The sequence below is a fragment of the Ursus americanus genome, chromosome X, assembly GCF_024610735.1.
Source record: "Ursus americanus isolate L20-20 chromosome X, mUrsAme1.1.p, whole genome shotgun sequence".
Lineage (NCBI taxonomy): Eukaryota > Metazoa > Chordata > Mammalia > Carnivora > Ursidae > Ursus > Ursus americanus.
Genome location: NC_142164.1, coordinates 108,431,488 through 108,437,599, shown reverse-complemented (window position 1 = coordinate 108,437,599; position 6,112 = coordinate 108,431,488). Strand labels below are relative to the sequence as shown.

At 44.4% G+C, this 6,112-nt stretch overlaps 1 long non-coding RNA gene across 1 annotated transcript; it reads right to left on the bottom strand.

The window, feature by feature from the left end:
- Positions 1 to 1,686: 1,686 nt before the first annotated feature.
- LOC123779647 (uncharacterized) lies at positions 1,687 to 5,678 on the bottom strand. Its single transcript, XR_006776248.2, has 3 exons — positions 5,640 to 5,678; positions 2,422 to 2,485; positions 1,687 to 2,010 (listed from the first exon to the last, which is right to left on the bottom strand). It is a non-coding gene; the product is annotated as an uncharacterized LOC123779647 (long non-coding RNA).
- Positions 5,679 to 6,112: the final 434 nt, after the last annotated feature.

Here is a 6,112-nt window from a genome sequence, read left to right as displayed (position 1 = left end):
ACTAGTTAGGAACCTATAGTAGTAGCCCAGGCCAGGTAGCTTGGATCAGGGCAATGGTGATGGAGGTGGGGTGAAGTGGATGGACTTAAGAGCTATTAAGAAAGTTCAATTGAGGGGCGCCTGGGTGGCTCAGTCGGTTAAGCGTCTGCCTTCAGCTTGGGTGATGATCTCAGGGTCCTGGGATCGAACCCCATATTGGGCTTTCTGCTCAGTGGGGAGTCTGCTTCTCCGTCTGCCCCTCACCCCACTCTTGTGCTCTCTCTCTCTTTCAAATAAATAAACAAAATCTTTAGAAAAAAAGAAGTTCCATTGACAGGGCTTGGTGAAAGATTGGAAATGATGGACAACAGACAGGGAGATACCCAGGTTGATGCAGAGCTTTCTGGTAGATTGATCTATCAATCTGGTGATTGACTTGTGTGAATCAATTGACAGAATTGATTCACAGAGCACTGATAGAATCAACTGATTCTGTCAATTCCAATTTAAAAAATAAAAAACGGTAGACTGATTTTTTTTCACAGAGAAAAAAGAATGTTGAGGAGAAGTGGGTATGTGTGAGAAGATCACAAATTCTATTTGGGGCCTGATGAGTTTGAAGAACCTTTGAGTCACCCAAGAGATGTCAAAGTGACAGGCAGACAGCTTCCAAGCTCTCCAAGATCTGAATTGTTTGCAAATCCATCATCCACGTTCTCACCGTCATCAACGAGACTCAGAAAGAGAACCTCAGGGGGCGCCTGGGTGGCACAGCGGTTAAGCGTCTGCCTTCGGCTCAGGGCGTGATCCCAACGTTGTGGGATCGAGCCCCACATCAGGCTCCTCCACTATGAGCCTGCTTCTTCCTCTCCCACTCCCCCTGCTTGTGTTCCCTCTCTCGCTGGCTATCTCTGTTAGATAAATAAATAAAATCTTAAAAAAAAAAAAAAAAGAAAAAAGAAAGAGAACCTCAGGAAATTCTACAAGGCTAGGTTGGTGGAGCATACTTTTAAAAAGTACAAGTCCCTGGGTCTGCAGCTCAAGAAGATACATGCCATGCGCCCCCCGCTGAACGAGCACAAGAGAAACCTGAGGACCCAGAAGCAGCGGCAGAAGGAGCGGCGGTACCCACTGACGAAGTACACGGTCAAGGCCTGAGCACCGGCGCCGGTCAAATACAAACTGGCAAAAAAACAAGTAAATAAAATAAAATAAAAAATATTTCCATTTTGGGAGGGAAGGGAAAATATTTCAATTTTAAAAAGAGAGAAAGGAGAAAGGGGTAGATGAATCATGCGTGGTAAATGTTAACAGCTGTTAAGTTGGGCTGATGGGTATATGGTAGTCTGTTGTACTTACATATCTCTATACTTTTGAATATGTTGAAATTTTTTATTTGAACATTTCTTTAAGGGCACCTGGGTGGCTCAGTCTGTTAAATGTCTGCCTTCAGCTCAGGTCATGACCCCAGGATCCTGGGATCAAGTGCCTCATTGGGTTCCCTGCTCAGTGGGGAGCCTGCTTCTCCCTCTCCCTCTGTCCCTCCCCCAGCTTGTGCTCCCTCTCTCTCTCAAATAAATAAATAAATTCTTTAAAAACAAAAAAAGAATTCAGTTGGAGAATGAGGTCGACATTGGGCATCACATAATTGATTTAATTTTGCAAGACTACCCTATAAAAATTGGTTATATTCTCTGTGGCCATAAGTCATTCATTTTGGTGTCTGTTAGGAGATGCCCAGTGGTTAGGCTACTCCGACGTGCACAAGTGAGAGGTGCACACAAAGCCCACATTTCCGCTTGCATGATTCGAAGGAGCAAAGTAATTTTTTAGAAGAATGGTACAAAATGATGCCTTGAAGATTCCTCTTTGAAAGGTGTTTTGGGTTCCTTTCATTGCCATCTGCCACTGCCCGAATCTAGGCCATCATTGTCTAGCCCCTGGCCTTTGGCAGCAGCCTCCCAGCTGGTCTCTCAGCCTCCAGTTTCCTCCCCGGTGATCCATTTTCCATATGGCGGCCAGAATACATTTCTAGAATGCAAATGTAATTATGTCACTGCTCTGCTTAAGTGGTTTCCTGTTGCTCTTCAGAGAAATCCTCAACTCTAACAAGCTTGGAAAACCCTTCAAGGCTTCGTTCTCTCTCTCCAACCTCATCTCTCCCCATTTCATCCTCCTCTTCCCCAACTTCAACTCAGACACTCTAGACACCCTGAACTTCTTCCAGGTCCTCAAAGAAGCTCTCTTTCCTTCACCTCTGAGCCTTTGAACTGCTCTTCTTTCTGCCTGGATGGCTCTTCCCACCCCTTTCCCAGGCTATCTCCTGACTCATCCTTTGGTTGTCAACTTAAATGCTGTTTCCTCTGGTTGTCCTGGTTGTGTGTTCAGAGTGTCCTCCATTTAGCATTTACGTTGCCGGATTGCCATTTTCTGCTTAATTACCGTAAGCTTCTCAAAGGCAGGGTCAGTCTCGCTTCTGTTGTGTCCTCAGCATCTGGCGCAATGACTGGGGAGTAATAAGAACTTAGTAAGTGTATGTCAAGTGAAGGAAGGAACCAACGTGCTATGAAAACAACCTCCCACACAGCTTACCTGATCCACCTGCTCCTCTAATTCTTGCTAGACTCCTCTTTCTAAAACACTGCTGTGGTCATTCTAGAAACACTTCATTTCTCCCTGTTTCTTACAGATCAAGGCAAAAGTTTTCGGGGTGCCTGGGTGGCTCAGTCGTTAAGCGTCTGCCTTCGGCTCGGGTCATGATCCCAGGGTCCTGGGGATTGAGCCCGCATTGGGCTCCCTGCTCAGCGGGAAGCCTGCCTCTGCCTCTCCCTCTGCCCCTGTTTGTGTTCCCTCTCTCACTGTGTCCTCTCTGTCAAATAAATAAAACCTTTAAAAAAAAAAACAAACAAGTTTTCAAGGAATCCATATTTTTTTTCCTATGCTAACTTTGTATTATGAGAAAGATAGATTTTTTTTCCTCTAGAAATGGTGTATGGTTTTGTGTTTCGCAGGAACAGACTTAGATCTCCCAGGGCTCCCCACCAGTTTTCATTTGCAGGGAGTGCAGGGGGCAAGGTGGGCATAGAGCCCTGGGATCTCCGACTGTCCTAGAGTAGCCTAGAGTGACCGACGTCGGGAGAAAGGAAGTCCTAATGGCCACTTTTGCCTGGGAGACTAGACAACAGCGTGCGGTGGCGGAGAAAGGGAAGAGCAGAAGCTGCCAGCGCAGCGACTGGGCGCACAGCTACAATCTAGTTTCCGCAGCTATGATGGCCTCTTCACGCACCGGGGCGGATGAGATGCCACATCTTGGGTGCATAAAATCCCACCTCTTCAGGAGGCTTCCACTTCACTGCCACCTGGGGAATGTAGTTTTTAGCTTTTTAACGCCCGTGGTAGAGGATACACGCAAAAACGAGGTTGAAATGCAATGCCAGGTGCCACTTGATCGTCCCAGGCAAACCGGGGTGGGACAAACCGATGGCAGAAGTTGAAGCTTACAGCGGCAGCGGCAGCAGCAAAGTGCCAATGACTTCGAACCTTCCTTGAACTCATGAAACTAACTGCTCAAATCTATGACACTGAACTGGCTGTCACCAGATGCTGTCTATTTCCATCACTGAGGCTTTTGAGCCTCCGTTTACTAACTCGTAAAATGACGTGGTTAGGCTGGACTTCTACCACTTTACCAATAGTCAAATTTAATAATTACAGTGAAGTAAGAACAGCATATTCGTTTAGAGAACAGTAAGAATGTTGTGATCTAAATCGAGTGTTCATGCTTTCAAGAATATATAGCATTTGTAATTGGACTAATAATGTATTATCCAGGAAACAAATTTTAGCAAACAGATAAAAATGTTCACCATCAGCATACTGATTTAATGCCTATATTTGGCATATCAAGTGTTTACATGTTGTATGTAAATGGTTGTCTCTAAAGGGATTGAACACAGCCTTTCCACTTGGTAGTCTTGTCTACACAATTAATTTGCTTAACAAACTTTTCATTATGGAAAATACAAAGGTAAGCTTCAGCTCAACCACAAAGTCAATGTTACCGGTATAGTCACTAAGGAAGTGTAATTGTAATTATTAGATGTGGTAACAACTACAGTGATCATTGGAGAAAAAATTGTTATATCACTGTAACCAACAACCTGCCTCCTTGTATTGCCTCTGAATATTCTAGTGAGTAATAGGTTATGTAAATAAATCCGTGTCCTGCCTCTTAGGCAAGCAAAGTGGATCACTGGAAGGATCCTGTTGGCTTCAGAGACTCCCCTTTCCCCTACCACCCTCCAAGTCTCAGACCTTGAGCAGTTATCTTTAAAGGTACTTTTATTTTCAGTTTAGAACAAACTGTACATGAACCCAAAGCAGAGTCAGCCGCAGAAGATAAATAGCATGCATCTGGCCACAGATGAGAAGTCGTGATAAAGCATCAGCATTCGTGAGATAAGAGCATCAAGACCCAGACGATCCAAACACTAAAAATCATCATGTATAATCTGATGTTTACAGAGATCTCACATTCACATGCCCTCCTCCCTGGGAGCCTTGGCCTTCCCACCCACCACGTAGGCCGTCTCTGTATTGGGCATACAGGCTGTGGTCCTCTCTTTTGCCTGCTGCTGTTCTGCTAGGCTTGTGCCTCTCACAACCACTTCCTTTGTCATCGTGTCATGTGGTCACGACAATTTTAAAGGAGCTCAATTACGGTGAGACCAGGATCTTCAGGCTCTGCAACTTTTGACATTTGCACCATCATTATGTCATTAGTGGGAAGCCACGGACGGAGGGGCAGAATCGGTTTCTATTTGTGGTATTCACACACAACAATGAAATCAGTGAGCAGCAGGGGCTCTGGTCTCTGTGGCTGTACCATCTGGGTTTTTGTCTGTACAACACCCAGGCATCTGTGTCCTGCAGTCCTAACATACTTTGTCCTAGCACCCAGGATAAGGTAGTTTTGAAGGTGGCTTGGTAACAACCACAACATTAAAGCTACAGACAGCACATCAATGGGAGCAACATTTGCTGGAAATAGTCCCTCAGACAGTATGAATTTTAAGGCACAAATTCTAATTTTCTACCCCACAGAAATCAAGCCCCAGACCGGGCTTCCTGCTCAGCGGCCCGCAAGTACTCAGGGAAACAAAGATGGTGAACATTTGAAACCGTCACTGCCGGGCTCACCTTGCTTTATGCCGGGCATAAAGGGTAGGAGAAAGACCACAGGCTAAGGATTTTAATTAGATGAAGCTTGTAATTAATATAACATTGAAGTGAAATCCACAAAAGAGATTGGCCAGCAGAGATTATATCCAGTGAGAATTCAAGCTGCAGTAGTTCGTTTTAATTACATTCCTGAAATAGAAGCCTGCAAACAGGATTGGAATAAATGGCTTAGATAAATCTTGGCTCCACTGACAAATTTTACTGGCAATATTCTCACTCTACCAAAATATTAAGGTGATAACGAGTTGGTAAAGAAGCATTCTAAAAAGGATTGTCAGAAAAAAGACCGAAAACTGGTGTGTAAATTTAATCTAAAGTTTTTTGTTTTTGTTTTAGGACGGTAGGTGCCTCAGAAGTTTATGCTATCGGTAGTAAGGAAACGTTAAGTCCCGTTTTAAAATTTTTCCCCCTTTTCTCACCTTTCAGGTCATATTTTCTGCCAGGTTCTTATCTCTTTAGCTTGCCAAGCAGAAGTGAATATCTGCATTTATGTAACATAGGATATTTCTATGCATTTCGTAAGAAAGGTCAGGAATGGTGAAAAAATCTAATTTCTAAACCACCCCCATTTCTACAACTTCTCTTATATTGCCTACCACGGACTGCACAGCAGCAGGTAGCTTTTTAGATAACAATACTGGATTGGGGGAGTGGGGCGCCTGGGTGACTCAGTCCATTAAGCATCTGCCTTAAGCTCGGGTCATGATCTCAGGGTCCTGGGGTCAAGCCCCAGATCGGGCTCCCTGCTCAGTGGCCGCTCCCCCTGCTTGTGCTCTCTCTCTCTGGCAAATAAATAAAATCTTTTAAAATTAAAAAAAATTTAATTAAACAAACAAACAAAAACAATACTGGATAGGGGGGAAGGGGCAGAGAGAGAGGGAGAGAAAATCTT